The 26,023-nt window shown below is 36.1% G+C and overlaps 1 long non-coding RNA gene across 1 annotated transcript in view; it reads right to left on the bottom strand.

The window, feature by feature from the left end:
• Positions 1-5,878: 5,878 nt before the first annotated feature.
• The window catches only part of LOC113477069, a 59,237-nt gene continuing 39,092 nt past the window's right edge, over positions 5,879-26,023 (bottom strand). The window contains exons 2-3 of the long non-coding RNA XR_003397838.1: positions 10,821-10,875; positions 5,879-5,926 (exon numbers count right to left, since the gene is read on the bottom strand). This is a non-coding gene — a long non-coding RNA (uncharacterized LOC113477069). The remainder of the gene's footprint in view (positions 5,927-10,820; positions 10,876-26,023) is intronic.

A 26,023-nucleotide genomic window follows, 5' to 3' on the forward strand; every position in this document is an offset into this window, starting at 1 on the left:
GGAAACAAATAACTTTTTCATCAGATCTCTGTAGAGTTTGACCAAAGTCAACGTATACTGTGATTTAATTTGTTATAAAAGACCCAAAGTAGCTGGCTGTTAATAAAACAGGAGATCACAAAGTTATGTAGTTTCATGTCACCTTGAGTATGCATGAACAATGGTACCTGACCCATTCCATGAATTTATTATTTTTTGCTGTTAGATAGCAGAGAATAGTCTCACAATAAACTTGAATCCTGCACTGTGGGGGAAAAAAAAAAAAAAAAAAAAAAAAAAAAAAGTAAGAAGCTGCAAAGCTGCAACTGCTACACATGTAACATCTGCAAAAAGGAATACTGTCTTGAATGAAACGACTGTCTATTACAAGTGTACACGGGATTTGAACATGTAATAAAGTTTCTTGCATAACTGTCACTGCTCATATGAGATGTTTGATGGAAAACAGTGGGGCCTACCTCAGTGTTTGGATAATTTATGTATCAAAGCAGCTACAGAACTGGGCCTTACTATGTACTGTATCAGGTAATACATAGAAAAATATATGGTTTTGCCACTTGTTTACAATACAGCAAGCAGTGGCATTCTCTAGTTACATAAGTGTAATTCAATGCTATTGCAAGAAAAGGCTGCATTATTAGGTCAGAATCATCAAATTCCGCAATTTATTTTTGTGATAGAAATTCATAACTGGTGTGTACACTTTAAGGGGGTTAATCACAGATGACACCTGAATGAACAAGGCAAGAAACTCAACAATGCTTAGTTTTGAAAGTTGGTGAAAGAATACTTCTCATTTTCTATCTTCCTACAACTTCTATAATTTTTGCTATGGTTGCTCTAATTCTGTAATTTCAGTAACTATGGAGCATCTATAGTGAAATAAGCCATTAACAATACTTTCAGCATACCTGAGGACCTATTTAAGATTGATGGTTTTTTTCATAAATAGAATACCAGACCAAACTGCATGAAAAAGGCAGTTTTCCTGAATTCCCATGTGTACAAGTCCTCCTTGGCACAATTCAACACTGAGTGAAGTTGGGATGCCTGGCTGGAATAAGGAAGAGTCCAGCAGAATGTACTTCCAGAATAAGGGCTTTCCAAAGACCTTAAACTTGATGTGGCAGTTGGTTGTCTCCAGAGGTGAGAATTAATTCTGCCCCCAGGTCAGCTTAATCCCCTTGTGAGAAGAAACCTTCTATTATGATAAACTCTGCTAAATTATTTATTATATCTCTGTGATCTAATGAAGCTTTATTCAGCAAGACCTTTGTCTCAGGCTCACACAGGGAATGGAATGGGGCAACTGATCATGAAACTCCAGTAATTGTAGACTTCTGGACCTTTGAACAGGTTGGTTCAAATTTATGCTTAAAATAATTCTGTTGATTTCAGAGGAGTTAACATAGGAAGAAATCTAGCCCATAAAGCCCAGTTCTGCACTGTTTTACACTGTATGGTCTCAGAGAGGCAACTCAGTCTGCCAGGACAGCCTTTCAGTTCCTGAGGTAGACTGCAGGAAGTCCTACAGTCCTGCAGTTCTCACATAACCTTTACTGTCTTATTTTCAATTGGCTGCTGTAAGCTGTAAAAATGAATTTGTAAAAAAAAAAAAAAAAATCCACAAGACTGGTGCTTTGGGATATCCAGTCTTAGAACCTGACCCAATAAAAAATATATATAGGTACATTCAACTTCCACACCATTAAAGCCAGACATTTTCTTTTAACAAAACCTGGCCCTCAGTTGTAGTCAATACCATACAGACATTTAGAGAGTAACAAAATCTCACAGGAAATTCTTTACATAAAGAGATTCAGAAATGAAAATACCATGCAGGTCACAGTCATTGGCACATAATGGTACAGTTAAGCCGTTCATTTCTAATTAGGCCTGTGATCAGAAAATAGCCAATTTTGCTTTCTGCTTCTTGGTGTGTTCAACAATTTTGTCAGCCAAAAACTGTTAGCTGCTGAATTTGTAATGATCCTTTATTGGATAATAAGGTTTTGTTTTCATTTCTCTCAAACTGCTGGTGCCTCCACTAACAATTATATTGTGGAAAAGGTTTCCACAGTAGGTGGGCCCCACAGTCTGCCTAAACCATGGATTAGCATTATAGAAAAAAATAAAATTCAGAGGGAAAAAAACAAAGAACACTTAAGAAAGGTAGGTTTGATTTGGGGTGTGTACAGAATTAGATTACCTCATTACATAAATTAAGCAAAGGAAATTAATACATTCAATATAGTGAAATATATGAATCTGCTACTCTTTGGGTTGTCACGATACAACCACCTAGTTGAAGTGGTCTTTAATTAATGGTCAAATAAAACTATATTTATTACTTCAGGAATAATATGAGGTTTTGACAGTAGAGCTGGTCAAATCCCTGGCAGGTGCATGCCTGCCTCAAAAGCTCTCTCTGCCCTAATGTGATGTTTTAGTGACCTGTTCCAAGGACAAGGTCATTTTGGTTTACAGTAGGAATTGTTCACATTTAACTCAAAAAAACCCACCTCTTCTTATCACCTCAGGAATATCTTCTCTTCAAACCAAATGAAGTTTTTCCTCTCGCTTTTCATTTTTAAGGCAAAATAAGAGGGGATTTTTGGGTCAACAAGCTACATTTCTTCATTTCTTATGTTCTTTGTTTCAGAAGACAGTTTTGGGGCTTGTGGATAACCTTTACTTTGCTCTCTGGTCTCACATATCAGCCAGAATCACTTTGGGATCTTTGACATGGCACATAAGAAAGAAGTGTCTGGTTTGGACATCTACTGTGTGCTGAAATTTGAATATAACTGAGTGCCTCGATGGTTCTCGGGTTGGAGAGACAAAATCAGTGATTGCAAAAGGAAAGAAGCAAAAAAGAAGAGAATTTGAAGGAAAAAATGAAGTTCAAATGCACTGAAAATAGGGACAGTGCAAACCATAGAACAAAGGAGATTTTTTAAAGAGTATCTACATTTTTTAAAAAAGGATTTGTAGCAGAATTATACTGCAAATCCACCAAATCTGCACAAGTAGGAACATAGACATAATACATGTAAGATTCATTGCACCACCTATTTCCTGAGAAGACTCCCTGGCACTTTGTATTAAAAACTCAGTATTGCTTTCAACTGTCAAACTTTTAACATTTTCCCATATGGGTATGAAAATGAATGACAAAATGAAAAAAATCCAGTCATACCAGACCAACTATTGTCATGCATAAGGTAAAAGAATAATTTGTTTCACCAATATAAAAAATAATCTGGTGACCTTTTCTTTCTTTCAAAGACTCCGAAGCAGGTAATGTAAAATTCAGCATCAAGATTGACCATTTTGACAAGGATATGGTTTCTTTTGCAACATCTGGACAAATCTGTATTTACATTAATTTCTCTTTTTCATCAGCCAAAATTTCTGCTAATTTAAACCCCACAAAGCATCCTCAGACTTTCACACTTTCTAAAGTGAGTATTCTGCCACTCCACAGAGCTGATGTTCTATTTGATATGGACTGCATATGTTGCAAAGGTAAACTAATTTTTATGACTCTTGCAAATATTATCACACTCACAACAATATGAAAAAAGTATATGAAGAAAAATTCTGCCAAGGGGGTGAGGCTTGAATAAAGTATATTGAATAAGGCACTAGGTCACAGTCTGAATAATTAGAAGGACACTCAGAAAGAAAAATCACTATATATAAATATTTATTTACAGGTTGGTATTACAAAGCACATGCACAAGAAAGGAGGATGGAATTATAGACAGCTTTAAATCTTCATTTCTTAATCTATAATTTTTTACCTTACTAAACATCTGTAAAATACAGCTTGATACATCTAATACATTTATAAAGGAAAAGTAAATGTAATTGTGTATGCAGAATCAATGCACATATAGAGGTACATAAGGGCATGCACAGACATATAAATTAAATGAATGAGAAAGGGTGATGCAATATAAGGATGTAGCATAAATTGTGTCTACCTCATTTGTAACTGCATGGTTCATCCTAACCATATGGTGAAGAACTATACAACCCATTCCATTTGGTATATACTGTGTAGGTCACATTCAGCTTAACTTCACAGTCTGCCCAAATGCATTTCCTTGCTTGGTGGAGCCAACCAAACTGACTCCAAAGTGACAGATGAGAAGAAGGTGTGCTGTCCTGACAGTCAGTAGAGCAGTTTCACTCAGATATCTGCAGAATACAGTACCAGGAAAGCTCTAAAGCTTTAAGCTACAAGATGTGATGATAAGCATTCACTGTTTGCTATGAAACGTATGTGTTGTGGGGTTTGCTGCAGACATTTGACTCGACTCAGTATTATAGTCAATAGAAAGTCTCCCTAAGGAATCAAATAACACAGGGCCTGTCTGCTGAAAGGCTGTATTTAACCTTCTATGCAGTCAGGAAATTGAGATAACCCAGGATCTCCTGCCCAGTGGCCTAAGGTTTTACACTTTTTGATTGTACTGGTCCAGATTCTTTCAAGTCACAGCCTTCAGTTTCTGCTTCACCTGTTTTACCAGGGTAAACTTTTCTATCTGTGCTTTGCACTCTCTCTACTACTTTAATAGGCTGCTAAGTCTGAAGCTCGAGATGCAATGAGCTCAGTGAAATCAATGGGAAGTATCTGTGTGCACCAAAGGCCAGATTTTGATCCATTGTGTTCAAGCAGAATGATCCTCATTAACCTAACAGATAAAGGCAGCAATGAGCGACACTTCTGTAATATCCATGAAATCACTATTTCATGATACCAGTGAGAGCCCAGGGAGGAGGTTTCTTGGTTGCAATAATTAATAATTTACAAAAAGCTTTAACTAAGCAAGACATTCCCCACCTGGAAATTGGAATGAAAGGATATTAATGAAGCTGCAATGCAGATGGTCATGTTGAAGGTGATGAAGAATTTATTAGGGAGACAGCCATCAGAAGCTGTGTAGTATATGAAGCATAAAACTGCTATAACTAATGACAGCAAGTAGTTTAGGCAAGTAATGGACAGCACAGCTACAAAAGGGAACATGGAGATATATTATTTAGTAATAAAGTTCTCATAAAAATGTGAAATATGAAGTAGAAAGATTAATATGATTGCACAAGCCATCTTAAATATCCTTACCCAACTTCTGTCTTTTAAAAGAAGTCGACTGAATTTATGCCCAAGCAGCAACACGTAAGTCACATCACTTATTTACATAGTTTATGCAAACTACTACAGATCTATGGTCTTAATTTATTGAAATAATGTTTGAAAGTTGTTTAATTTATGGCATTAACAATAGAGCGGATGCTATATTTCTACCTGCCAAGTGATCCAGGAAGTGTAGGTCAGGTTATCAATCATCATCATATCATACTCCAGAAGATCCAGGAACCTGCAGGTTGGCGGCTGCTCTGCTTTAATAATTTCAGTCTTCCCTGGGACTGAGTAATAATCCTTTCTTTACATCTCCACTGTTGGAATTAATCTTTGCAGAAAACCTGGGTGAAAGAGTCGACTGCAGAAGACAACACAAATACAAACATTGCTTACAACAGTTTAGCATTTTGTATGCAACTGGAGATAGAAAATATTTTTTTATTAAAACATCTTCTATGGTTTTCTTTTAATAGTGGAAAACTAAAGAATTTTAGATTATGCTAACACTGGCACGTAGAAGAAGTGAGTAGGGGGAAATTACTGAGGATTCTGGGCTATATTTAAAAGCTGTTTAAGCCTGCTTTTCTCTTACCCATCTGAATTCATAATACATTAGGAAATGTGTCTTTAATGCATACATTGATCAAGTTACATAATTAGAGGAAGACATTCTTTTTTCCAGTTCTTTTTAAAATGCTTATCCCAGACCAAAACCACTATACTTGAATGTGAATTTTCTGCTCAAAATAAGGTTGTTCTAGTGCAGATACCCTGTAATATAAAAAGCATTGCACACTTCAGTCCACAATACAGGTTTATCCTTCTTCCCAGATTAAAAAGAAAAAATTACTCTAAAATATTCTTGATGTTATCAGGGGGGTTTTCATGCATTTGCCCAAATTTGTCCATACTACTTGTCTTTAGTGGAATTACAGTAACGTGCGATTGGCACAAATTGGAACATGAAAGGATTTTCTTGAGAACGCTGACCTGATCATTCATCTAGAAGGACAGCTATTTTCTCAGCCACTCTTACTTATTGAGGTTTTAATTATTTTTTTGTGTCAGCATTTTTCTATAGAGCAGTATTTCTGCAAATGCCATCAGTACTGGGAAATACTGCTTGCATCTCTGGTTTGCTGAGATGATTTTGGAAAGAAGCAGATGTTGAACTGATATATTTTTGGCTAAGACAGTAACTGGCAAAAAGCTGGGATGTGATGTTTTTGTCAGTTTTCTCAGTCATTCATTTCAATGTGCAGAGTTACAATGGAGCTGTCTGCTAACACTGAGGGTAAACCTGTCTCTAGAGCACTCAGTCTCTGATATTAAACCAGCACTTAAGTAGTGAACAAAATACATATATACACACATATACATTCAGATAAATAAAATCAGTTTCTCTGAGAACGTCCTTTTTCTGCAGGTCATGGACAGCTCTGCAGGGCTGGGGTAGAGAGCTAAGAACTGTAGCTTGCAATTGGAAATGTAAGCTCTGCCTACAAATACAGGTGATAGGCTTTAATCGTGGTTGTGGAATGAATACACCCTGAATCACAGTCTAAAGAGTACCCCATGTCTGTTTGTTTTTTTAAAGAAATGGAAAAACTACTCTAGCAGTCATTTGCATAATTCAGATATACTGAATGAAATATAAAGGGTTATTTTAATATGTCAGCAGTAATATTATATTTGCAAATTCTGGGTCAGTCACTATTGAGAGACATAAAATCTTCTAAGGTGTAGCTGTATGAACAAATCTATAGCTTTTGTTGCTTTGGGGTCCTTGTTTACCAATAATATAATGTCTGCTATGAGGAATATTCCACTTTCCTTTAAAACCATTTCTTTTCTTTCTTTCTTTCTTTCTTTCTTTCTTTCTTTCTTTCTTTCTTTCTTTCTTTCTTTCTTTCTTTCTTTCTTTCTTTCTTTAGGGGGAAAAAGCTTAGAAAAATTAACCTACAGGGTGGATAATTTTCTTTTTCCATAGTACACAGAATTATTCTACTATCTGTATGTAGTTTGTCATATTTGGTAGAGGGTTTTTTTGAATGATAAATGAATAAAATAGTTCATTTAACTGTTACTGGAATTTTGCACTTTCCCCTTGTGAGTGGTTTTGCTGGCCTCGTAATACTGTTTTGGCCAGTTGAAATCTCATGAGTTATGAGTGTTATTTCCTTACAATTGCACATATTTTCCATATTTCACACAAACCAATTATTTATCACACATATATACATGTGTTTTAAATTATTTTAAAATTAGTTCCTTCCTATTTTATACAGTTTTTAAATTACTCTCAGTGTTTTGAATCTTAAAATAAATGATCTATTCAGCACTTATTAATGTTTTTCAAGCTTTCACAGAATAGCTGCTGGTTTGTTTATGAAGAACACTCTTTCTCACCTATGCATCATATCCTCCTGCACCAAGGGGTACTCGGCAGTGGGTTCTCTCTTTCTCTCCTATCAGTGGTGTAGAGTTTGTCCAGTATGGTAGAAATTGGAAATGCTTGAGGCTCTAGACATTCCTGAAACCATCCTCACTGACTATTTCTGTTGTGCCAGATGGCAAAGGCTGTATAATTCCACACGTCAATTCTTCAAACGATGGGCATAAGAGAAAGGTAATACATGAGTGCCCATGTGACACCATAAGGTTATGTTTAATACATATCTGCTAGCTAGCATTTGCAGAACTCTATATATGCGCAGAGCACCTTCTGCTGCTTTTTATCTGAACTCCCCGTAATTGCTCACCAGTAACAAGTTGTCCTCAATATGTGAGGCAGCAGTACCAGCGCTGTAAACAGAAGAGTTATAATCTTTTTTTTTAATTTTGTGACGTGACACTTCTGCAGATTCTGCCTCATATTGCATCAAACCTTACTACTGTCACACTGCATTGCAAATTCATGCCTATTTTTCTCTCCGCTATCATTTGTGATCCCTTTTGCAGTGTTACTGCTTTCCAGGTTTCACTGTCTCCACAAAAATTTGAGTTATGAATTATATTTTCCCCAGACAGATAAAGGCTCATTTTTTTCCCACACTGAATTTCATATACTTCGCTGTCCACATTTTAACCCCTCTCGCTCCACTATTTTATATTTTTTTTCAGTCCTGTTACACTTTAAAATTCAGTATTGTCAGTGAATTGCATGAAAAGGTCTATTACCCCACTTCAAAACCAATATGAAGGATGTTAAATGAAGTGGAACTTAAAACCAGTTCCTGTTGTCCTTCACTAAGATCCTCCCTTTTCAGTCTATGGCCATTTATATTTTTTCCTGCTTTATGGTTCTGCAGTCACATTTCAGCCTGTGGATTAATTTGGAGAACAACATTTCATGAGACATTTGTCAGAAGTTTAACTAGAACTCAGATTCCTACTGCTTTTCTTTCAGCTATTCATTTTATGTGCAGTAAAAAGTTATCTTCATCTATCAAGATGTCATCCTCAAAATCTTCTTGCTTCTCTAGATCTTCAGGTTCCTGAGGATCATGTTATACATCTACTCTGTTTCCAGTGAGGATAGTACTGCTTCTGTACCACATCAAAAATAAACTATTCATAAAGTTAAAACATTTCTGATTTACTTTTCCTTATGAGTGAAGGAAATTATTTTGTTCCCCTTTCACAGGCAGCTTTTCTAAGTGGCAGGTAATGAGACAATGCAGAAAAGGTTTTTTCACCTGCCTGCTTCTGACTGCTTACCTAACTTGAATGGAGATGACTTCAGGAGTGAGAGAAGACCTGCTCTCTGGGATGTCTGAGTAACCTAATTCCCAGTGAGCATTTTTCTCTCAATATTTTTCTAATACTATTCTGGGATACAGAGAGAATCTTCAGAAAACAATTCTTAAAAACACAGTTCTTTTTTTCCTTTTGAATTTGTTTTGTCTTCTCTACAGTTTTTGCTAATTACCAAGATTTCCATGTCTCATCAAAAATATTTGCCTGTGGCAGAGTAAATAAATTTCCTAATTGCCTTCCTACCAGTTGGCCTGCACAAATTGTCAATATTCCACTTTTCCAGGTACTCTTTTGCCTGGTCTTTATCAATGTATATTTCAAAATGTCCTTATTTACTAGTTATATAAACTTTAACTTGTAAGTCTTTTGCTTTACAAAGATATTTCAAAGGATAACTGAATTTCAATAATTTTTAACCTTTACTAAAGTCATCTTCTCCCTCTTTTTCTAAATATTATCTTTCCAGAATTTTTTCTTCCTCAAAAAATTTTTTCAACCGTTTTTATTTCCTTAACTACTTTGGCATACAAGAACTAATGTAGATTAATTTTTATTGCCCCTATTTTCCTTCCACAAACTTTTATTTTCTATGTATTCCTCATAAATTTGGGTTTATTCCTCCTTTCCAATATTGCATTCTGGAAAAAAAAAGAGTTTCATACCATGACAGATGCCTAGAAAAATGACAAGTATGGCCATTTCTTCTTCCTTGCATTCTTTTTTCATAAATATAAATTTTATTGATCCTTAATTAAAGTATACTTTAAATGAGCTGCTCCGAAAGATGGCAGGGCATCCTAATGGACATCAAGTCCCAGCATATAGTCCTACAGGTTGTGGTTGAACAACTCTTTCCTTTTTCATTCACTAGAGGAAAACAATCACAGGACTGTTTATGTACTCATGTTTTAGTCACAGAAAATTCTTACTGAGGAAGAAGGAATTAGTGGGAAGTAAATGCTGATTAAAGATTGAAACATGTGGACATATATTTCTTAATTTCTTCTATTAAGTGATTCATGAACTGTGTTACCCTCTATGCCTTGAGAATCCATTGGCTTTATACTAATAAGAACTGAGAAGAGAATTATTTGAAATTGGTTCTATTCTTTTTTTTTTTTGCTACTTTTATAAAAACATAAATATTTAAGTTTAATTCTTATTTATCTATTTTTATTAGCAGAGTGATTGCTATTTTCATTCCCTCCAAATTTGTTTAAAATCAAGTAATCCTGTGAGCTTTAGCTGTCAAAGAGTTTTTTCATCTTTCTCCATAATTCTGAGAAATCTGTATCCAGCGTTAGTGCTTTTCCTCATTTTTTTCCCAAATCCAATAAACTTCACAAAAATATTCTCCATTATGTAATTGTAATTCACTAATATACCTATGCTAACTTCAAATTTCTGGTGGTTTTTTGACTTTTAGTTAACAAATTTAAATGTATGCTACAATATTCCCTCTACAAAAATCACCCTTCTAGGCATCAATTATTTGTATTAGTACTAACAGATAGCACTATAGACAATAACTAATTATCTATGTTAATACCTAGAGATAAATTCTATCACTTCTGTATTCCCAGCTCTTAGTTTTTGTGCACCTTTTACACACTTGATAATATTTTAACATAATAATTCTCCTCTTACTCATAATTTTCTATTTCATAAACACTTCATCCTCTATTTTATTTTAAATCACATGCCACGCTATACATGAAGCTGTAATATAGTTTTACTATAAAGCAGTGGATGCATTATAGAAACTTAAGAACAGAGTGACTGCATGAAGATTCATCTCAGGACGGCTAAAGATAAGAAACAAGATAAAGGCAGTTTATACTGCTTGTTATGTCTGAAAGGGACCCAGGACCAAAAAGGTGAATCACATTAACAATAGGGAACTTACCTAGTCTTGCCCTCAAGGTGGCAAACCATCTTATCACTAAAGAGAAGGAAACAACCTTAAAAAAAAAAAAAAAAAAAAAAAAAAAAAAAAAAGGATATAATATGAGTAGAATAGCAAAGATATAATCTTGCTTTTGGTATCAGATGTGGAGTCTATGTGAGTTTCTAAGATGCTGAATTCTCTTTAATTACCATTGAAAGATAGGCTAACATTGAGCAGGTGGTGAAGGTTATCAATGTTACATTGACAATGTCTGGAGCAAAGGATCTCAAAAAATTTCCAGGTTACTATGATATTCTAAGAGCACTTTAGCTAAAATATAATCTAACAGAAAAAACACCCTCACCTCTCTGGAAATACTCAGCACATAATTACAGTCAGTAGCTTTCTGCCTAAACTGCATAAGTGAGAGAGAAGGCAAATGTTTAACATAAAGTGCTTAAGAGTTGGACATTTTAAAAACTACATTGTCAAAAGGCCAGAAAGGGTTTTTCTATTATTAGTAGTCAAAAAAAAAACCCACAACCCAAACAACAAAACCAGGAACAGGGAGTTATATATCAGCCTTAAGAAATTAAAACTCAAGGTAAACAGCACAAACCCTTTCTTTCAATAAACTATACAGACATTATTCATGGAATTGGTTCTGCTAAGACAAATCAATACTGAAATACTGCACTTTTAGAAAACATAGGCAATCAATGTGAATATACACAGAATTTTCTTTTTAAAGTGAAATATATATAGTTGAAAAATCTAAGCATCAGAAAATCCAGAAATAATTTAAATAATTAAAAAGCTGCCTATCTTAAGACATGCCATATTGGAAAGAAACTGACTGTCCATCAGAAGTGTATATAGATATAAAATATATCAGGATGCATGACATATATATGACTGTGATGTGTCCATCATAGTGCTCACATGATCTTAGCTAGCTTTACAAGGGATGTTAAGATAAGAAAGGATCATCAGTCATCTATTCTGATTTCCTGCATGATAAAGGACTAGCATTTTCAAAGCGCATACATAATTTAGAAACATATAGACTGTGGGGTTCTCGTTAGATGCCCGACTCCTACTGATTCCACATTTGATAAATGACATTGAGTGTCTTAAATCTCTAAGGTCCAGATCCTCAAAGGCACTTTGGAAGCTAATTCCCCCTACAATCAAAGAAAATCAAACGCCTAAATGTCTTTGAGGACCTGGGCCTAACCCATTTTTGAAAAATTTGCCCTTTATGTCTCTCTTGATAAAGATAGGTGCAGTTAGATGAGGGGCCATTTTCATTTCCTTCATAAGGAGGTGATAATGCAGACACTTGTCTTTAAGCATTCATCCAGGAAGTGGATGACTTGGAATCAGCCCTCTCCTCTGTCTGAGGATATTCTAATTACATCTTCTGCCTCCCAAGAGGACGCCCTAAGCAGTGCTCTATGCTAAGCTATATTCTACACTATTCAGGAGAGGGTGTATTATCCACTGTCTTTTTCACAGCTGCCCTATCACGAAGAAAAGAGAATTCAAGAATCACTGGGCCAGAGAGAGAAAACAAGCACAAATTCGGAGAAAAAGACAACACGGATCCTGTTCCTTGCTTGAGTTCATTCCTCATCTATATTATTGACATATTATGGCAAATATAGCTGTGGCTGTGGGAGCAGGAGTCCTACCTGTCCCCAGCTACCAGGGTAGTGCCTCAGCCATTGGGCTATTTTATAAAAGAGAACTATTGTCAGCACAGTCACAGGGACCTTCTCTGCTCTTTTTTCATGTGTGCAGGTCCTACCCTTTCTCTGAAAGAGAGAGTTTAAACATCTGTATTCAGGAGAGGATAACAGTCCATCAATTCCAAGTGGGAGATCTGAGCAAGGCTCCTAACCCTTGAGGACAGGTAAAAATATATTCTTTTCACAGAGTATTTTCCATTGTCTATCAGCTGTTGATAACTTCAGGTGTCTCCTTGCTAAATTAGCCAACATCTAAATTCCCATTCTGAAGGAATGGCAATGTTATCAACAGCCTATACTGGGTGTGCAAGTGCCAAACACAGAACCCTGGGCTTCATCCCATAAGACAGCGCATGGGCATGGCTGACATTGCACTTAGCTTTTAAAATACCTAAATCTATTGTTGGACTCATTTGTAAGACACTAGGTAGCATAGCTGCCCTTTTCAAAAGTGACCAGACTCAGAGAAAGAAACATCGAGATTAAGAATTCTCAGGATAATCCTGAAATTAAGTTAAACTAAATAGCTATCACTGCTGGGGTGTAGAAAACAACTTTTCAAAGGTACAAGAGTATTGGTACCATTTAACAACCTCTCCTACAACTGTCACAAAACGTAAATACGCCTTGTCTTATATGTAATGCATTCCCCTCTGTGATCGCAAGAAACAAAAGAAAAAGTGAACAAGCTACAAAATGTTCTGATTAATAAAAATCTAGATGGCAAGCTCCTGTACTGTTTTCCTTCTGCCAGAATAGCACTAACATGCTCTGTTTAGAAAAATCAACAGTAGGCTCTAGGCAAGACATATAAGAGAGCCACAGTAGGCCTGACCCTACAGTTATCCTATGATTTATAGTCTTCTTACAGCAATGTACTGTATTTGACACTGGCTAAGGGGTTAATCAGTTCTGAGCATTGGCTTGGTAATAGGGTCCTGCCCTCAGGGTCTATTCAATCAATCAGAGATGTCCAGTGCTGTAATGCCTCAGTTCTGTGTGTAGGCAGATGAGTGTGTTGTCATTCAGCATCCTGGAGGTATATGGCCTTTGAGAAGCTTAGTGGAAATTCCACCTAGATCAGGGCTGTCAGTCTCACTCCACAGAGAGCACTAAGGATAAGAAGTGAGGTGACCATGTTGAAACAGGGGTCACCATCTTCTCTGAGGGCAGCCTGAAGCCTTGGACCTGCTGAGAATAGGAAGCTACAGCCATTTTGAAGAAGGAAAATGTTCAGCCACGTTCTCTCTAGAAGGAATTATTCTTCAGGTCTCGTTAATAAGAAATTTTGCATTTTGAAGAATACAAAAGAAAACGACCATTAAGTTGAACACATTTCTTCTCAAAAATAGCCAAAAAATCTAGAAGTCATAAGTCTAGGAGGAAAAGGAATCTGGGATATTTCTGTAGAGTATGGGTGACTAGAGAAAATGCTCGTATGCATAACGAGAGATTAGGTCAGAAACTGGACGAAACTAGTTTGGGTGGTTTTGTTGTTCTGCTCTACAATATGGCATGCAGCTTGCAAAAATTAATTCTCAACCTATCAGTTCAGTGCTTATGTGCAACATTTTAAATGATTTCTAAAACAACTAGAATTGTGTTGCTAGCTACATTACTCTTTTGTATGCTGTTGCTGCAGAAGCTGGTATGCATCAAACTCTCAAGACCAGTGGTCTACCTGCACTTATGGATGCCTTTTGCCCTGAATATAAGGGGAATTTCCAGTAATATCAGGTATTTGCAGTGCTGGAGGTCCTTCCTTCAACTACCTCCTCCAGATGACCTCCCGGAATAGCTAGCACTCATAAGATGAGTACCCCCAAAACACGTACATATTTATAAAACTGACTACACTCAATACAATGCATTCAGACAGTGCTTACGTGGTCCAAAACAGCCTGCCTCCTGTGGAGAAGCAAGATGTTTCAGATGTAGCAGTAAAGGTCAGAGCTCCCATAAAGCTTGGAGGGAGGGGACTTTACTTAAACCTTTTGTTAATAGTCATTTGCAAGGATATCTGAAGAAAAATAATAGCTCTCTAAAGACTGCATTCTTTATTTTTCCTAATTATAGTCCTGTATGAGATTACCCAGAAGTAGGTATCAGAGGAAAACTAAAGGAGCTTTCTGCGGTAATAGTACGTATGTGTGAGGTCAAGAGTTTTTCAAAAAAGCTTCTGAAATACTCTCTGAGCTGGGGAGGAATGGAAATGTGATCCTTCTCTCTGGGTGGTAAATAGGAGGTGTAGGAAATTGTGTGTGTACATATGGGGGGAAGGGGGTATAAACGTTTCTGTTTAGACCTCAGCAGAGCTTTCAGCAGCCAGTATTTCAAAACATAAATGGGAACACATTTGACACAACTGCATATGCTCTATCTTTTCAATGACAAAAGATGACTTCATTTACTTTGGTCAAAGTAGTGGTGATGGTACAAAAGCTAGTCTCAATACAGTCAGTGTGGTTTTTACCATTGTTTTCAATGATGCTAGGTAGAAAATCCATTCTTACTGAAGTTGGTAATCTTGAATATTTCAGAGATAGATCAGTATAACTTTAAATATATAGACCTACAGAAACTGCATTTACTTTTGTCCTGAATAACCTTAAAACAATGCAATTATTGTCTAGAATATCTTTGCATATGAATGACTGGACAGGATGTATTTATCTCTTTTTTTTTTTTTTTAATTTCTTTTTTGCATGGGTATAGCTCTTTCTTCTTTATTTTTTTTCTGCTCCAACCAGTTGTTTGTATCAATAACATTAATGGATACTTATGGTAATAGAGTTGTGGGTGTCCATGAACGAAGAAATGGTTGGTTTCCATGTATTGCCTCACAACTTTGCCTCACCTCCAAATAAGAAAAATAATTTATAATATGAAGAGGGTAAAGAATTACTTGTGTTTTCCTGATGAAACTGCCAATGAAACTTAAAATAGTATGAAATGTGTTGGTGGGCCTTGTAGTTGTTTGGGGTTTTTTATTTGGTTTGTAGGCACTGATATGCCATGAAAATGTTTGAAAGCATCACCATGAGGAAAATACCAGTCATTAATTACCTATGATGCGGCACAGCATACCTAAGCAAAGTGTTAATTTTCTTTAAGCACTTAATTGTGAAACCAGTTAAATTGCACAGTTCATTAGACAAAACAAGTGAGGACACTGTTTTTAGCTCTGCTGCAGTAACGTGCAAAAGATCTATCTAGTCCTCTCTAAGTGACTGTTTATTCTCACTCCTGCACCTGCATATACGTCTTTAAATATTGTAAACTCTTGGGCTGAGCATCTCCCCATCGCTGAACACTTCTACAACACGTAGGATAAAGAACCTCCAGAGGATATACAGACATATTTAGAACTATTATTTTTTAAATTATTTCCTTAAAATATGAGAATAATCTAACACATTAAGTACAGAAAAGTATTGAAGAGTTATTTTTATTTTTTCTGCCAAAAGATTTTTATATTTTCTGTGACAGTTTCAATTATTTTATTTTATTCAGCTGCTGTTCACGCTCTTCACCACTGGAGGACAAGTGAGCTTAGTTAAAGTTCCCCAACCAGGACAGAATTACTGGGCAAAACAGAGTGACATTAGATAAGGAAGCAACATTTTGCAACATTTCTATTGTTTTAATATGTTAAGGCTGATAAATTGTCAAATGAAATATGTGACCCTTGAAATTCTGAGGTCATTTCAATGGTTGCTTTCTAAGAAGAGAGGTAAGAGAAGAATAGCAATATACCAATGTGGTTGCTTCAAGTTCAAGCTCAAGATAATTCACTTACTGCTGAGAGATTGGAATAACAATGCTTTTCTGTGAATCAGATGGTTATTATCATTATTAGCATCGAAATATTTCAGTCATTCTGTACAAGAAGAAACAACTGGGAAAAAAATCATTACTTGAAAAAAAGACAATTTCTGGACAATGCCACGCAGTTTTATTTAATGCTCAGAAAGAATTTACAATATACACGACCAAACAGATATGTAATGAAGGCAGCATTTTTAACAGGATGCAGCATCTCTTTGACATCTCCTTCTTTGACATCAGCATTGTAATCAGCCACCAATGCTGCCATTTCAACAGACAGTACAAAATTACCAGTCAAGACAGAACAAAAGGAGGCAGTTGATCTTTTTATAATGCTTTTAAATAATGTTACAATTCACAAAATGAATGTTCTTATGGTGCATCATGTAGTACAGAATAGTGCTGTGAAGCTTCATTAACAAATAAAATATTTTTAAGCTAACTGCTCTTGGAGGTAGCATGATGTATAAACTGGCCATGGTCTGACTACAATGACAAGTCCTGGAGAAAAACAAATCTTTCTTCTTTAGGTAGTTTTCCTTTTGTTTTGGTTCCCATACCTATCTTTTCAGTGTAAATAAATACTTGAAATCTAAAGCTGCCATATGTGGGTTTTTCTGTCAGAAAATCTTTCTGTGCAAAAAAAGTCTCCAACAGCTTCTTCTTCACCATGCATTTGGGTATGAGAATATTGATGCTGGGGTTTAATAAGAAACATCTATCGCCATAACAGACGTAATTCTGTAACAAAAACACTATCCTAGTACTTAAACTTTTGTATCCAAAAATAGATTTTCCAAGATTTTGCTATTTTGAGTAGGAAGAAAGTGAATCAAATAGAAAATAGAAACTATCCATGACCCAAGATTTTAAAAAGCAAACAATAATTTTGAATACTTGTTATTTTGTTGATTCACATTGCTATAATATAGAGGGAACTGAATTTCAGAACACTCTGCTGTACACAGTGTATTTTAATTGCAGCATGTTTAGGTAACAACACATGCTATGATCCATGCAGAAGCCATTCCAACAGTTAAGACACTGTAAATACACTGCTTATGTAGCCTTATTGGTCACAGTCATCACTGATGTCCTCAGTCACTGCAGCAGTAGAAAAATCTAAGTGAAGCCGGCCAGGCAATTCCATTGAGTGCACTCTAGTCCACACTTAAAATGAGAGGCAAAATCCAATAGGTCTGTGTGAACTTGACCTTGTAGACATTCTTAAATCAAAATCTAGAGGTCAGTTTAGCCCTAAATGACACATATCAGTCAGATGTCTGAGTGTTTCTCAGATGTCAGTATGACCTTAAGCACTTGCCCATGTTGCAACACCTTGTGCTCCAGAAAAAGGTGGAAAACACAAAACCCACAAACCATACTGAACGTCAGAAAGGTGTAAAAAAAAGTCCTTCCTGACCACAGCTGGTAGCCCTGAAATATATGTTACAAAAAATGGTTTGAAATCCTCCCTCCATTCCTCTTGAAATAACAACTAATTTAACACCCAAAGATTTCTGAAAGGGAAGTTGACGGTATAGCAGTGGTTTGGGAGGAAGCCAGATTGTTCACGCTTTACAGGCTGAAGTCCAGATCCCTGAGCTGGGAGCATGCTGGGTCTCTCCTCTGGAGCTGAGGGCTGCTGAACAGAGCTCCTCGCCAATGAAGTGTACAGCACTATTCAGCTGACAGGATGCTGATACCTGATTTAATGTCAGCTGAAAGAACCTTCAGGCTCTGCGGGTGATGTTGGCTAAATCTCCACTGTGGCAGCTTAGACACCCAGTGTAAATACAGATGCTTATGAAGATAGTTAAATGTAAGATTCCTAAATTTGAGTTTACTTCCACCTCTAGCTGGAAAGTTAGAAAGTGGGACTAAAAATGTAGTGGTTTTTTCCCCAGAGAAAATACACTATTGCCACTAGACATATTCCATAATGCAAACATGTCTTGGAGTCACTGAGATTGCAGTTTGGTCATTAAGGCCCTACAAATGAAAAAGGGCCAAGTGAACATATCTTTTGCATAAGTGGTGTCCACACGGACAACTCCCAAGAGCACAGCAAAGAAACTGCTTTCTTTACTTACCAAAATGTTATGCCAGTCTCCAGCTATGATGCAAATAAACTGTATTTCTTGTATCATTTGTCTCTCAGATATACCATATATTAATTTCATACTTTTTCAAAATGCCCTACAGTCTAATAATGCCTTTTTAATGCCTGGGAAATGGTGACTGTGGCATTGTCTGATAAGGAAGATAACCACGTGCTTGTATTGGCCATAAACAGTAGGGCATAATCCTGCATCCTGATACAGACTACCATAGCATGTCTTCTCTGTGTCTAGGTTTTGCTTAGGAACATCCTAAGTGTTTGTCTTCTCTCTTGAATACACAGTTCTCACAGGCTGGGATCCACCAGTGAAGCTGACAAACAAAATATCCAACGAGGACATGGGCCCTCTGCCAAAAATGGACAAGCATATGTGTAAGTAAACGGTTTGCTGGATTTTTTTTACCGCTTTAAGTTTTACTTATGAGCTTTGGCCGAGTGAGTCCTCACTGAACTTACAATATCAGGTAGAAAAACAAAGCTACTCACAGCTACTCAAGAAGCTGAACAACCACAAGTGGAAAAGGCCAAAACTTAAACATCAGCAGTTAGGAAGCTAACCATTATTACCTTTAACACTGCTGGAAAAATTCATTCCAGACTGGTATCTGGATTCTTACTTACACAAGAAAAATTATTACATTAAGTTTTCTTAATATCGTAGTCTTTGTGTAAAAGAAATGTGATGTTAAAATGTCACCTATTTGGAAAAAAATGACTTAGGGTATGCTAGACAAGCATATTGACAGAATGATATTTCCTGCCTGAAATCAAAAAGGGATCTATGTTCCCATGGGAATTTATAATACTACTGAAAGAAAATAAATAGCCAATTGTAAGTTAGAGTGTGTGGGGACGAACATTTCAATAATGTTGTTTTTATTTTATTATTTTTAGGTGAAGTGTTTTCAGTGATAAAATCTCATTTAAGGAGTTGATTGGCAAGAAAAAGTGTCATTACTTTGTGGATAAGGTTATGTCTACTTTTTTGAGTGGGTTTTTTTTTTTTTTTAACGTTCCTGAATTTCCAACACAATTGAATTTTTATTTGTTTAAGAGCTGGAATAGTTTTAAGAAGGCTAAAAATTGGGGCTGATTACTATAAAGTAATCCCTGTTTACCTTCAGGGATTGGATGGTTTCCTCTAAAGTCCAGAGAAAATTTCCTACCTCTGCCTACTACCTAAACTAGCTGTGTTTCACTTACAGAGGTAATTAAGTTTTCTACTAAATGTTCATATAAAATAAGTCATGTCTACAGAGCTCTAGAGCCCTCTAGTGCCTGTCATTCTGCTTCCTGTGTATCTCCCAAGAAATAATTCCATTGACTTTAATGGAGAGATTAATTCAGCCAGCTCATGCACAACTGTGCTTTTATCTAAGTTAGTACTACAGCGAGAAAAGCCAATATGAATCTGATAGGGACATGGTAAAACTGGAACTGCTGGAGCTTTGGGGTGCTGTGATGGCCCACTTACTAGTTCTATAAACAGTGATAGAATCACCTGGATGGTAGTACACTGCCTTTTGGAGCTGTGCTGTCTGGGGAAGAACAAAACAGCTTCTGCAAATTGTATATGGTATTGTGTATGTACAGATTATTTACAGAGGGCTTTTCAAGGCTGTTTTCTCCAGATTTTGAATCAGCCTTATTTAAAATATAAGAATATTTGAAATAAAAAATCAGAAGGATGTGTTCAGTGAGATTTAAAAACAAACAAAAAAAAAAACCCAAACAAACAAAACAAAAAAAAACACAACAAAGTAGGAGGTTTGCATGAGAATATTATATACACTGCAAGATTCTGGAACATAGTATAGACCACAGTGAACTGCTACTTGAGGCTAGATGGTTATTGGAGCAGGAAACTAAAAGTAATACCAGGTGAGGATTAGTGTGCCAGTCCTGGCAAAGGACTCTGGGACTAACTGAGCAAGTAGACTAGTTTACCTGTTTATAACAGGAATTAGTAAAAAACAAAATAAAAAACAAAACCAACCAAACAAAAAAAAAAAAACAACAAACAAGGAAGAATCAGGGCAAAGAAGAGCAAAGAATTAGATACCAGAGCAAACTAGAAATGATTTAACAAGGAACTGGGAAAAAATGGAAGACGGCACACAAGATGGGTATGAGTTAAAATGGACAGGGGAGACTAATCTAGGAAACTGTCTGCCACCTCTGCCTGTACCAGAGCACCCCTACATGTAAAAGGTGCAAATAATGAGCAGGAAATGAGAGACTTTGAGCCATCCATTAAGCCAGATAATTAAAATTCTTTTTTATCATTCTAGGAGCATAATTTCAGTGTTGTTCACCATGGTAATCATACAACAAAAGGCTTTTGACGTAATAATGCTTGGTGCCACAATGCTTAAAAGTTATGCACCTGGTGTATTCAAAAGCAGGCATTCAGTCAGACATCCAACTTTGTCCTACATTCTCTGGAGGAAAAATTAAGTCTCTAGACTGGGATTCAAAGCAGAGAGTATGTGGAACATGAAGATGCATGATCCCACTCTATCAGACAGCTTCAGTGTGCCTAAAATGTCTTGCCTGGATTTAAACACCTGTTTCATGGTCACTGTTCAGTGTTCCCGGTTCCAAGTGCCTGAAATCACTTCCTGCATTTAGACACTGGTTTGTTCCCAGGGTAGTTCAAGTATTTGGCCTTTGATGAAAATGAAAAAAAAGAAATTGTGCAGGACTAGAACCCGTATGACCCTTCCTGGCCAAATGCCTAAACAACTATTTACAGGGCAAAGCTCCTACTATCTGGCCTGATCAGCTTTCCCTTTCTGGCTGTAATATATCTCAGTGATAATAGGAAGAGAAGCTAAGTCATGGTCAGATCACTCCAGGGACTGTCAGTACAGATGCCCTCCTAGAACACAAAAGCTGGATGTGAAAATCCTCTTACCATGAGGAGCTAGATCAAAGAGGTCCTTTGGCAAACAGCTGAATTATTAGGCTATCATGCAAATGTGGCCAGAAGCATCAACTTCCCTCTGCACCCATGCAGCTAGATGTGATCTCAGTGATTTTAACCAGCTGTTCATCCCCAGGGTCTGACATACACTTCTGCCTAACAATGTGTATTTAGCATATCTCATACATCCCAGGACATAAGAATAAGATTTTCCTAAAGTTAAACTCTCAATTTTAGCTAAAAATTTTCCTGATCGCAACTTTGATTTAACCCTGACTGAATGACTAGAAAAAATATATGTGATCATGTAATTAAGTGCTTTATTCTACTTACACTGTGGATAACAAAAAGTTGCATATGCAGCCTAAACTGCATTTTTAGCTTTTGAGTACTTGTCTCTTCTACTGCAAAAGAGGAATACAATGTGATGCTTTTGTGCAGTAGGCTAGAGAGTTCAAAAAATAGCAGCATTAATATCAATGATGTAAATATCAATGGGATATAAGACAACTGTATACAGTACCTGTGCAATGAAAATTAATAGATTGAAAAAAATAAAAATGAAAATTAAGAGAAAAAGCACCCTGAACATTAGAACTATGAGACTCCTGAATAATTTCCTGTGGGAAGTAATAGGTGTTCTGTTGCATTTTTATAAAATGTCCAGTCAAATGCAAATATCAAATATGCTTAAATTAAAGAAGAAAATGTACTACTTCTTTTCCATCTATGCATTCACTTTCTGTTTCAGTATTTTGAGTAATAACTCTGTTCACTTATATATAGTGACATAAATCTGTAGGAAATCTATTGACTTTAGAAGATGCAGTACCTTATTTTGCATGGTGCTGAGACCCTCCTCCCCAGCTCTGTACACATAGATTGCAAAAATACAGGTTTTTTGTTCTTTGCTGCAATTAGGATTAGAGTTCAAAGGTGGTTCAGTGCACAACTGTGTAATACTAATATTGATTTCCTGACTCAGTGATAGTAAAAATTACATGGAAATACTACAAATGAAGATCAAGTCAAGACCCCCTCTCTATTGGAGACACTACTTAATTAGCAGTTACCATGTTTTCTACAAATCAGGAAAAAGTTTCTAAGTACATAAATGCAAAGACGGAATGGAATCAGCGACATTCAGGGATATACAGAAAGAGTCTGAGAAAATTCAACTGGATCGAGACAACCACAGAAAATTTTGAGTCTCCAACAAATAACAGCTTCTTTCAGATTAATTTTTCCAATAAAAATATTGATCCATTGAACTATTCCTTGTTGTGGCTAAATATTTATCAACATTTTGAGGTTTGTTGATTGCAGATTCAGATCTCGACTGAAAAATATATTTCCTGAGCATCCGGCAACTATTTGAGATAGTTAAAACATTCTTCCATTAAAGGAATATTTAAGTTTTTAGGAAAGCAACTAAATTGCTGATTCTTCTCCACTTTCTTCTATTTAAAAGAAGTGTTGTGTGCAGTAGTCAAAGTGTAGAGACATAGAAGCCCCTGCTGAACCTCTTTCTTACAACAGTATACATTGGAAATACTCATTTATGTATAACAAGTCCCAGTAAATGCTAATAAAGCACACTGTTATATATGGTCCATTTTGATATTTACCTGGACCTACCATTTGTGTAGATGATTGGCAAAATCAACTCAAAGACCTAATTTTAAGTCTGTAGGTTCTGAAGTTGACTTTAAAATGGTGAGACAAAAATGGTAAGACTTGGCTTGGAATGCAACAATTTTAAAACTGAATTAATTCACTTAGCTGACAGTGGGTGTAGTCAAATAATGACCCAAGACTGCTTGCAGCTAAGTTAGATCTCTGAGAGCTTGCAGCCACCTATTTAAATTGGATATTTCATATCTGAAACATTTTTAGTTAGAACAAGTATTTGTAGGAAAGAATAGGTTAAATTTTTCTCCTGTACACACAGCCAGAATAAAAGTAGTTATACTGATAAAAATCTGACTGAAAACATTAAAAATACCAAGCTTTTAAGCACAGTGTCTCTGCTATAAACTTAACAGTTTGCAATACTATTACTGAAGATACAAAAAATAAAACCCATCTTTCTAGTCAGTTGCTGTGTTTGGGTTTTTAAGCAGGCTCTTGAAAGTCAGAATACTGTCATAAGAGGTAGCTTCCCTGCATACTGTATACATTGGACATAATTTTGTTGTCATTTAATCCAAGTGAATGGGATTGCATAAAATGGTATTGTATAAATATATTTGACAAGAAAAGTTGGGTCTCAGGGATAATCAACTGGACATGTAGACCATTTGAAAGTCCCTTAACTTTTCTTATTTTTCTCTCTATTTTATATTTAAAACCAATGAAGGACAGGCTGGCACCATCTCAGAGTACATTGTGGTTTGTTTCCTCATTATGGAAATTTGTGGTTAACTTTGCATTTTGTTTTTTCTTTTCAACATTGTCTCATTGTTCTCTCTCCTTTTGCTTAGAAGTATCTTGTTCAAAAAAGAAAAGATACTATTTCCCTGTAGAAATAAACCCAGGCCCACTCATGAAGAGAACTATTCATAATGTAAAGTTAGAATTAATCTAAAAAATGCTCATCTGTGTTACAGAAAAGACCTCTGATTCATGAAACTATACTGAATGCCAGTTCAGCCTTCTGAAAGAGCTAATGTTTTACTGTTACAAAGTTTAGACAAACATTTTCTCCCTCTAAGCATTAGCCTGGATATTTAGAGAGGTACTCATACTACAGCAGCTAATTTAGGTACTTACACTACACTACTCTGTTTATCAGTTTCCAAAGGTGGCCAATCTAGTCAACGGGAACAAACAGAGCCCTGCAAGGGCTAAAGTCAACCTCTCTCTTCTCCCTGTTTGAAGAGTAGTTAACGGCACTGTTAGGGATGCTTGGAAACTAAAGAGAAGAATCACACTGTTTTACTACAATAATATTATTCATTCAAGCTCCTCTGCCTCATGTCCAAATAAGTGTTTCTTTCATTCCTCTCTTGCCATCATATCAGAAGAAAACTCAGAAAGATTCATGGAGGGCAAGTGCTGTGTCATAAAGTGAAAGGAAACAGATGGTCACCCATGACCTGAACAGTAACATTGCAAATAAGCAGTCAGGGCTGAACATCTGCACTCTGGATTCTATAAGCAATGGAAGAGACAGGGTTCTTTGCCCAGCTTCATCTGACAGTTTTTCTTAGGTTTTACTTTATATTTTATTTATTTGTAGACTAACATATTTATTTATAGACTGAAAGGTAAACTTTAGCTTCAATTTTACAATTGTGTAACCCTACGAAGATTTGAACAGATTTTTATCCATACAATAAAAGGCATAATTTGGGTCCTGGGAAGAACTGTGTGTGTGTGTGTGTGTGTGTGTGTGTGTGTGTGTGTTTTGTGTGTGTGTGTGTGTGTTTGCTTGTCTCTGAGTCTGTGTATAAATACACATGAAAATCCTCATCTAAACCATGAACTGAACCAGAATGTCAAGCATTAAAAAACAGAAGCTCTTGATGCAAGTCAAAGAGGATCATAAATACTGTGTCTTATACTTTGGCAATGGTATATACCAGAGATACTCAGTTACACTGTGCTTCCATGAAGATAACAGGTCTATCAGTCTCACCAGAATTTTCATTGTACGCCATTCCATTATTAATTCAGAGTTTCTATGAGTCCTTTACTTTATATCTCTAGCAAGGAATATGCTCTTCCTCAGAGATGCAAGTTCTGCTGATCAATATATAAATTAACTTACTTGAAGCTGGCAATTCGCCTTAAACAGCAGAAATATCACATATCATAACAGTGATTTCTCTCTTAATAGTGCCCCTTTTCACAGAGCAGGCAGTTTGGTTCTTTTGTTTGGTCTTCTACTTAAAGAAAAAAAGAGAAAAATGACGCTAAGACTGAAGGTAAGAAACTAACTTGCAACGGAAGCTGCCAAAATATTAATCAGTAATTGTTTCTACTTCATTGGTCTCATTTTCAATGAATTGCTTTGTACTCAGTACTGTAACTATACTCAAACTAGTTATCAATGGTTCATTGTCAAAACAGAAGAACACACTGTGTGAGTATCCATGGGGGTCTGCTCTGATCCAGTTCTAGTATCCATTGATCTGGATGAGAGAATAAAGAATATACTTTTTAAATGTGCAGATAATTACATTTTCAGGTAATAAGATAGGAAGGAGATCCAGGACTTTGGACAGGGTAAGAATAAAAACTGGTCTTGAGAAACTGGAGGTACAGTCTGAAAAACACTGCGTCAATAATAGGATCAGAAAGAATCAACTTCACAAACTGTCTATGATGCTAGAACAACATCTAATCAGAATTTCTATGGAAAATTAATATATATTTTAGGGCTACCATAAGAATACTAAAAAGCCTAGCACTATGAGTTAATGTGCAAAATAGCTGTCTTGTACAACAGGTAGACTCCAAACAAATGTTATGTGTCCACACAGTCATTCTGTATGCTGGCTGTTCATCTACGCTTCTAAAAAAAACAACAAACAAACAAACAAAACAAAACAAACAAACAAACAAAAAACAACAAAAAAAGCAGTGGTGG

Source organism: Athene cunicularia (assembly GCF_003259725.1).
Source record: "Athene cunicularia isolate RWA chromosome 2 unlocalized genomic scaffold, athCun1 chr2_part1, whole genome shotgun sequence".
Lineage (NCBI taxonomy): Eukaryota > Metazoa > Chordata > Aves > Strigiformes > Strigidae > Athene > Athene cunicularia.